Genomic DNA, 9,464 nt, shown 5'->3' with positions numbered 1-9,464 from the left:
AGTCTAAAGGTTCTTATTACTTATAACTATATCCATATTGTCTGCTTTTCTTTGATGTTGAAAATATATTTTTAAATAAAATCTTTATAAAAGGGTAAATTTCTAAAGTGCTAAATATTGTTGACCAAAGAATTTGTTGTAATGTTGTCTGAACCTATTTTTCTTCTAAAAAGCTGACAATTTGTCACTATGTATAATTCAGAAATTATCTTAAGGCTAATTATTTTTAAAAATGGGTTATGTTTAAAGCATCATGGAAAAGACAGCTTAAAAAAAAACTGATTCTGACCTGAACATGTGATATGACCTTGAGCAACTCATCTTACAGCCTTGACTTTTCTCATCAATAGAAGTGAGACAAGAGCAGTGGTTCTCAGACCTGTCTGCACACTGGAATCATCTGAGAGCAATAAAAATAAACTGATGCATGAGACCTACTCCTGGAATCCCTGACTTAATTATTCTATTATGAGCCCTGATCTGCTCACCAGGAAAAAGCTAATGTGAAACTGGCTACATCAACCATTGTCTCCATGCTCTCTGCCAGCAAAGTGTGTATTGTGTAGGTTACAGGTTCTCTAGCTGTAGTACCTCAGAGTCATCTACATGAAATATTAAAACATAGATTTCAAGATCCATCCTCAGGGTTTCTGACCCAAGAACTTGCATTTCTAACAGATTGCTGATGTTTAAAGATCCCTAAAGCATCTTCAGAGGTGTGGTAAACATGGCTGAACTGTCACCTTGCATGGATGCTGTGCCTTCTCTCTGCATGGCAGGGAATCCTCCTCTTCACACAGCTCTGGCTCAAATGTTACCTCCATGAAGAACCCTCCCCTGACCATCATCTGATGCAGGACCCAACTCTCTTCATGGCATTACTACTGTCTGAAAATATTTAATTTATTTATAACTAGTATTTTGCAGATCTTCTCACCTAAGAAAATGAACCATAATCTATGACTCACTACTGATCCACCAGCATCAGGAACTGTGACTGGTATGCATAGGAACCAGATGAGTAATTATTAAATAAATAAGAAAGATGTGTGTGTGTGTACCTGTACAAGGATGATCCCTGCAACAAGATGCATAACAGAAAAAAAAACTGCAACAAACTCAAAATCCAATATGAGAGATTAAATAAATTATGAAGTATCTGTACAATGGAATACTCTGTCGTGATTGAAAAGAACATATACCTACTTGAAAAGATATATCAGAGCTGTGGTAAAGAAGAGGCTGCCCTACTACGCAGACAGGAGGCACAGCATAAAGTAGTGGTAACAGCATTTCTAGGAACACTCGCCAGGCAAATCCAAATTGAAATGTCTATTCTCAGATATAGGGGTGAGTGGAACTTGTAGATTCATCCTTCGTAAAAAAAAAAAAAAAAATAGCATCACTCTGTTGAGAGCTGTTGATAATGGGAAATGCATAAATGCATATGTCTGTTCTCCCTGGTGGCACAAGGGATTAAGTCTCAGCACTATGAAGTGCAGCCACTGTAGCACAAGTTCAATTCTTAGCCAGGGAGCTGACTCACATGGCACAGCAGACCTCTCCTGTCTTGACCACTGCGCCCCTCAGCAGTGTTTCAGTCAATCTGCCTGTTTTGCTCCCCACTGTGTCTCTGATGAATCCTCTCACCCTCCCTGTACCTCTGTCCTACACCCCAGCTCTTGTATGCACAAATAAATAAACAAATCTAAAAAAAAAATGCAGTCTTAAAAAAAGAAATGTTTCTATTAAACAAATGTTCTTATAATTTTATCAACTCAAGCTATAATTACCATCTATCTAAATCTTTTTTCCTAAAACCACTTATGCAAAAAAAGGAATGAAATATCAAGGCATAAAGAGATGAAGGAATCGTGAAGATTTCTAAATGAAAGTAATCCATCTGAAAAGGTCACATACTGCATGATTCCACCTGCATGACTGTAAAATGCCATCACTGGTGACTGCGGTGAGTTACAGGAAAGGGAGGAATGGAGAGATGGAATCCAGGGGATTTTCAAGCCAGTGGAACTATGCTGTAATGTAAATTATGCATTTTAGTTAATAATAATGTATAAATATAGTTTTGTCAGTTGTAACATGTGCCACATTCATGCAAGATGTTAACAATGGAGGAATATGTATGCAAGGAAATTTATGAGACAATACTTTGTGCTTCATTTTTCTGTAATATAGGACTTGTGTAAAAATTAAGTCTATTTTTTAATTAATTTGTGCTGCATTATATATTTTAATTAAATTTGATTATCTAATCACATATTTCAAATACAAACTTCAAAGCAAAATCCATGTATTTAATTGATATTAACAATGATGTTATATTTCCCCTCAAAAAAAACTTAGCAGCAAAAGTCTAATGCCTTACTTTAGAACTTTAACTCTGTTATAGATATTTTTCATGGTGGAAATTCCTTTAATTTATATTGACTACATTACATTAAATTTCCCCCCCCCCCAAATTATAGCTCCTTGATAATTTTTGTTCTACTGAAAGTGCCTAAGTCTTCTACATTTTCATTAAACTTCTAATGGAAAACACACATACACATAAATAAAACATCAAATGGAATGTCCTTAATACCCCTATCTATTTGTTTAACAAAGATCTGCTAAAAGAGGTATAAAAATATTAGCACAGAGCTTTGAATTCATCATGTTAAAAAAAAAAAACTAGCAGCTCTGGTGACACAGAAATTCATGCCTCTAATAGTTTATCAGAAAAAAAGCTATTTTAAAAAACTACCCTATAACAATGAAACTGGCACTGTTCACAAAATCCAACCCTCTACTGTAAACTCTAGAAATTTTAAACAATGGCATGTTATAGTTAAAATAGTATGTTATTAAATTTTCACTTGCTAACTATCTATGGAAAAGGTAAATAACTGTATTGGTAAATATGTGTATTCTACTTCTCTCTTTTTTTTTTAAAGATTTATTTATTTGTACATACAGAACTGGGGTACAGGCCGGAGGCTCAGGGGCGGTCAGAGGCTTCACCAGAGACAGAGTGGGGAGCAGAACAGGCAGATCAACGAAGTACACTGCGGAGGGGAGCAGCGGGCGGGTCAGGAGAGGTCTGCCACGCCATGTGGTCACCTCCGGGACAGGCGGGAATCGAACTCATGGGGAAGTGGCTTTAGCTTCTCAGTGCAGTGCTTTAACCCGCTGTGCCACCAGGGAGGGCCTCTACTTCTAACTCTTAAAATGAAAACCTTTTAAATAAATGTATATTGTTTATTCTGTATAGCACCATAAATTCTTAGTTGGATAGGCCTTTAGAGATCTCCTAAAGTAATTTACCATCCAGTGAGTTATATCTTCTACAACCTCCTTGACTTGCCCACATATAAGGGTCAGCAAACTTTTTCTGTAAAGCATCAGATAGTACATATTTTAAACTTTGGGACCATCCAGACTCTGTTGCAACTGCTAACTTTGTCATTTGACACAAAAGTAACAGCAGACAAACATGAAAGAGAGGACATTCCTAGACACAAAGGAACAATAGGAAAGAGGACAATGTGCCCTGAAGGCCAAACCCTGATACAGACCACTTCTGGTAATCGATAAAAGTCAAGATGCCTTTACAAGAAAATTCTTCATCTGAAAGAAGTGAAATGAACAAATGCACTCATTGCTACAACCAAAATGATCACCTTCTGGGAACAACAGACATATCTCTCCTTCCCCCAAGTACCAGCTCACTAAATACTTGAAGTAAATGATCAAGATTCCTTCAAGAATTTGCTTCTCCAGTCTAAATATCTATCCTTGATGCCTTCCTTCAAGCATTCCTTGAATTATGATACAATTTTCCAGAGCATGTGACCATCTGATCACCCTTGTGTACATGTTCCAGAGCACTAGTGAAGCTAGAACATATGGTTTGCAAACATACAGCAATCAAGATATAATATTAATTTTATAATTTGGCTCACTGTCACCAAATATAAATGTTTTTAGTTTTTCACTTATAAATTTTTCACAAAGTTATCACTTAATCTTTAAGAAAAATAGATGTAGATTCAGTCAAGGTTTATGCCTAGTATCATAACTCCAGACATTAATTTTAAATGAATGCCAGGAAATAGAAAATATGTTTTGTTTAATTTGGGGCAGATTAGGTTTAATGAAACAATTGATTCAAATGATTTCTGTGCATCTGAAAATGTTGGCAGACTCTATAATTAGAATCATAGTGCAATTTGCAAAAGAATGCTATTAGTCATTCATTCTGAGAAAAAGAAACACATATAGGAGGAAACACACACACCTGCAGTCCGGATGCTGCTCTGGCCCTTGGCAAGCACAGGATAGGGCCACTGCATCATGGCGCCCATTGCTGAACCATGGGCCCTGCCATGGTCCACATTTCCATCACTTGGAAAGAAGCCACAGGTGTGGTTTTTCAAAAACAATTGAACTATCATTTCTATGATTTATTGTCATTCCATTCTAAAATATGGCATAACCAGAAGAAAATAGGGCAATATCTATACAAATGTACCTCATTTAGTCTGGCCTTACAATCTGTTTCTGTAAATTCTCTTACTATGGTTTAGTTTGGGGATGATTTGGGGATAAACAGTATAGTAGGTGCTTAGAGACCATATTTCTTCTTTAAAACATAATTATTTCTACTACCACAATTTGTAATGTCTATTAAGCTTGATTGATATGCCCTAGTATCTACTTACTGCTTGTTTGTCGAGGCACCAGCTCCCTGGATAATTCCCTCCATGCACATGGCTTCACTATGCACATACTGATGACTACCAAATTCACTTCTCAGTCCAGTTTCTCTGTGGGGATGACCCACATAGCTAAGAACCCAGTGGCACCTCCACCTGGACAGCCCAACTGTCATTAAAACAACATGTACAAATGCAGTAGCATGGGTCACATAACGACAGCAAATGTTACAGATGACTTCTGTGCCAAGTACTAGGCTTAGAGTTTTATGGGGATTTTCTAACTTAATCTTTGCAGTGCAGCTAAACATGGCACATTCATTTTCTTTAACGTGAAATTCCACTAACATGTTAGCATCAAAATATGAAAGATGTAACAGGCATCATTTTTGTTAACTATATCCATGCTCCTCCCCTTTTAGCCAGCGAAGAGAATAGCAATTTTGTTCAGGGCATCAATAAGCCACACCAGTTTTCTCAGTCTTCAAGGGAGGAGTAAGTATATAACACCAGACAGCCAATGAAACACAAGCAGATGCTGACATGAAGAAGTTCAGGGAAAACAACACACTCATCCCTTCTTGTTTTCATCCTGCCTTTAGGGTGAATATTATGTGTACTTCTTTTTTGGCCACAAGAGAAAGAACAGGAGAATCAGAAATGCTGGTCCTGATAACCCCAGGATGCTGAATCAAGGCCAGTAACCCCCACCTGCAGATTTTTCATTACTGAGAAAAATGAACCCCTACCTGTCTTATCCAATTTAACTATGGTTTTCTATTAGCTTGCAGCTGCAAATATTCCTGATAAAAATTATAATTTGAATAAGACACTTCAATAAATTAGAAAGAAATCAGATAGAGGAGTAACTGCAGAAATGCAAAGGCTGTTTCAGTTTAAGTGACTGCGGGAACAAAACCATGAGGCAAGTCACTCACCCCATAGAAAGCTCCAGATCTGGAGGCACCAGGGAGTACAGAAGATAAAATACACACATTTAATATTTACAAGGTCCCCAATAAAAATACCTGCTCCTAGCCAGTTACCACTATCACTCAAGGCAACAAGTCTGCTACTATATATTGGAAAATTTCCTCAAAGTCTGTTTATTTTTGGCTGACTCTTTATATTTATGTCACTGAAAATATGATTATAAGGAATGATTGCAGCATAAAGTATAAAGAGAGAAGCAAATAGAAAAAGAAAGAAAGGAAGGGCAATAGAAAGGTTCCAAACTTAAAGGAAAGAAAAAATGCAAAAATAAAATAAAAAACACAGAAGAAAACACACCCAGTATCTTCTGAGACATTTAAAATTAAAAGACAAAGAAAAGGTGTTAGAAGTAGAAAGGTCCTTTAGAACTGAAAACAAAATATAGCAGCAGAGACAAACAGAAAATTAATAGCAAGATAGAAAACAAAGTTGACTCAATTTTCCAGATAATAAAGTTTGGAAGTTAGGGAGGTTCAGATCCACAAAGAAGTTTCAAAATGGGAGAATCAAGGGGAGAAAGGAAAAAAAAAATTTTTTGGAAGAAAGACAATTCTCCTGTGAGAATGTGCACAAGGCCAGTGACTACAAAGATGTAGAAGAAAGGATAAATTGAACATCTATAAAGTAAATACCAAATCCTTTGTATGAGAATAACATCGAATCTCTCAACAACAACTCAAGTCATGGAGCTAGGGGTTCAAAATTCTGAGTCAGACAGTGAAATAAGCAAGAAAGAGAAAAGTTGGATAGTTTAACTTACAGCAGTAATGTAGAGAAGATAAGAGATTAGGAGGAAGCAAAAGTAATTACATTAAATTAAAAATAAAAATCAGCAGGCAGCTATCAATCAGAGACATTCTGCAGAGGTGGAGGAGGGAGAGGGATCAAAACAGGAGAGGGCAGAGTGCAAGGGACTATAGAGATGGTGCAGGGGTGGGAATTTCACAGAGACTACACCTAAGAGGAGAAAGCATACGTTGTACAAGAATAATATAAAGTATATATCGACAAAATAAATCCAAAATTCTGATTCAGAAATGATTTTTGGCACAGGATTTTGTAACCAAATTATCAATCAAGTGTGAGGACAAATGAAGGCAGGTAAGGATACACACTTTGCCTTTCATGCACCATACTTTGAAATCTTCTAGAGAACTGTTTTAAGGAAACAAGTAAATAAATCAAGGCAGAGGAAAACATGACTGAGGAAACAGGAATCCACGCCAGGAAAGGTGCAGAAGAAAGCACCAGAATGACAGCTGTGCAGCAGGCTTAGTCTCACACTGGAAGACAAGCCTCAAGGGAAAGTGTAGTTGACAGGTCATGAGATTCACTTTGGCAGATCTGCTGTGGTGTGTAGAAAATTTTATTGATAGGTAAAGAATTTCTGTAGGAAAAATGATCAAATATTAGATTAAGCAATATGAATCTATTGTTTTGTAGGTCAATTGTTTTTCAATTATCATCAGTTCCATATGGTTATGCCTAGTTCACAGGTAAATGATACAAAAACTTGCTTTAGATACTCAAACAGTATCAAAACCAAAGATAAATTGGAGGAATATGTGAAACAAGAATGTCAGAAATTATTACTGAAACTGATACAGACACATGGGTTCACGGTTCTATTTTCATAGCAGCATGTTTGAAAATTTTGTAATAAAATGTCAAAAAAAATCATGAGAACACCACTTGAATTACTTTAAAGAAGCAGCCTGTAAAACAAAATAATATATAACTGCTAAACTAATGTGGAGTAATGGAAACCAAAATGAAAACTGAAGAGGTGAACAAAAGAAGTAATAAAAACAAGCAGAAGGAATATAGTCGGTTATAAACTTATTCCAAATATATCAGTACTTTCTATTTATTAAACTTAAATGGAATAAATATAGTTTTTTCCTGCTAACCAATGTAGAACTTCCTATTTAATACGAATTGGCAGGGAATGCTATTACTATAATTTAATTGTTCTTTAAAAATTTTTTGAGGTAACATTGATTTCAACACTGTATATGATTTAGAGGTACAGGTTTATACCTCTTTTTATACACCATCACCAAGAGAATTATAATTTATTTATATGAAAAAAATATTTGAACTTTCCAAGAATGCCAAATCATACCAAGTATAAATATTCTACTTTCAGATAGCAGAAAAAACCTGTACTCTAATTTAAAAACAATAGCTTTTGACTGCATAAAAAAAACAACATCCAATTATAAAATATTTATAAGAGAAACATATAAAACATAATGAGAAAGAATTACTGAGAATAAAAAGATAGAAAAGGACATTGTATGCAAATAGATTGGAAATACTTATATAACTATTATTAATCAAATTAACTTTAAGGCAAAAAGTGTAATTAAAGATAGGGAAGCATACTTCATAAACAAAAGACTTAAGTCACCAGAAAAATGTAGTTAAGTCCAAAACTGCATGCACTGAACAACATGGATTTAAAACACTTAAAGTAAGAACAATCTGACAAATCTAACAAAATTTTGGACCCCACTTTTCAAGGTGGAGTGTGGTTAAATGCATAAATACCAACCAAACAAATTAGAAAAAATAAGGAGCTAGTAGTTATATATGTAATGTAGGTTCATAAAATGAAAAATAAATAAATAAATAAAACCTAGTTAACAAAAAGTATGCATAAAGTATCCTATTTCAGTAAAAACAAATAAAACTTATTGTAAATATATTATTATATTTTAAGTGATAGTGAAAACTTCAGAAAGGCTCGCAAGGTCTTTGGCACAGGTTATATAAATAAAGGTGAGTAGGAAGAAGGCAAATTCTGAGTTCTGCTTTTAGAGCTTTCTATGTTACTGCACTTAGTCTAGGTAGAAAAAGCATTTCTATTGAAATATGAAAACACTAAATAATGAAAACAAAGATAAATGAAACAAAGGTAAATTAACACTACATACATGCCTCATAGAGACTATTTGAAGATTTAAATGAGATAATCCATGTAAGTGTATCCATGTTGGTGTATTACCTTATGTATTACAAATGTTCAATAAGTGTTTGGTACTTTTTAGTTAAAAAAAAAAATGCTACAGAGAGCAGTAGAATTCATGAAGCTGAAAGATAAAACCCTTGAAAATGATATTGTGTGCTAGGGTACTTTTTTCCATGCAGTTGAAGCCGGTCTATTTTGGACTACAGAGTCTCAGGTCACCATAACTTTAAAGCTCATTAAACACTTTCGTTAACAGTAAAAATAAAATCACAACTATATAACAATAAAAAAAAAAGTTGACATTTTCTTTGCCTTGACAGCTATTTTAAGAACTTCAAGAACCATCATAAAGCCTTTGTATCCATCACAACCACTTCCTATGAGAAATACACAAACCCTGAATGTCTTCTCCCCATGAGGGAAGACTCAATACCAGTTCACAAAGAGGGAGGGTGATGTTACTGTTATTTTTCAGGGCTTTTCCAAGTGGAAGATCCATTCCTAAATATAGAAATTCCACTCCCAACTCTAAGGATATCTGCACCAGTCTACCTTAATCATGTTGGTTTAGTTATAATCTCCAAATTGAATTTGGCCCATCAACACTATTTTTTTCTTTAAAGATTTATTTATTTATTCCTACAGAACTGGGTACAGGCCAGAGATGCGGAGGGTGATAGGATTCACCAGAGATAGAACGGGGAGCAGAACAGGCAGATCAACAAAGTATACTGCTGAGGGGAGCAGCGGGCGGGTCAGGAGAGGTCTGCCACGCCATGTGG

The 9,464-nt window shown here is 35.3% G+C and overlaps 1 protein-coding gene across 1 annotated transcript in view; it reads right to left on the bottom strand.

Moving 5' to 3' along the window:
- ACYP2 (acylphosphatase 2, muscle type) overlaps positions 1–9,464 on the bottom strand; it is a 121,067-nt gene that overhangs the window by 100,363 nt on the left and 11,240 nt on the right. The window lies entirely within an intron of this gene.

This window comes from Condylura cristata, unplaced genomic scaffold, assembly GCF_000260355.1.
Source record: "Condylura cristata isolate star-nosed mole 26May11 unplaced genomic scaffold, ConCri1.0 scaffold00031, whole genome shotgun sequence".
Taxonomy (NCBI): domain Eukaryota; kingdom Metazoa; phylum Chordata; class Mammalia; order Eulipotyphla; family Talpidae; genus Condylura; species Condylura cristata.
Note: the sequence above shows the minus strand (reverse complement) of the source record. Positions and strands in the feature narration are given on the sequence as shown.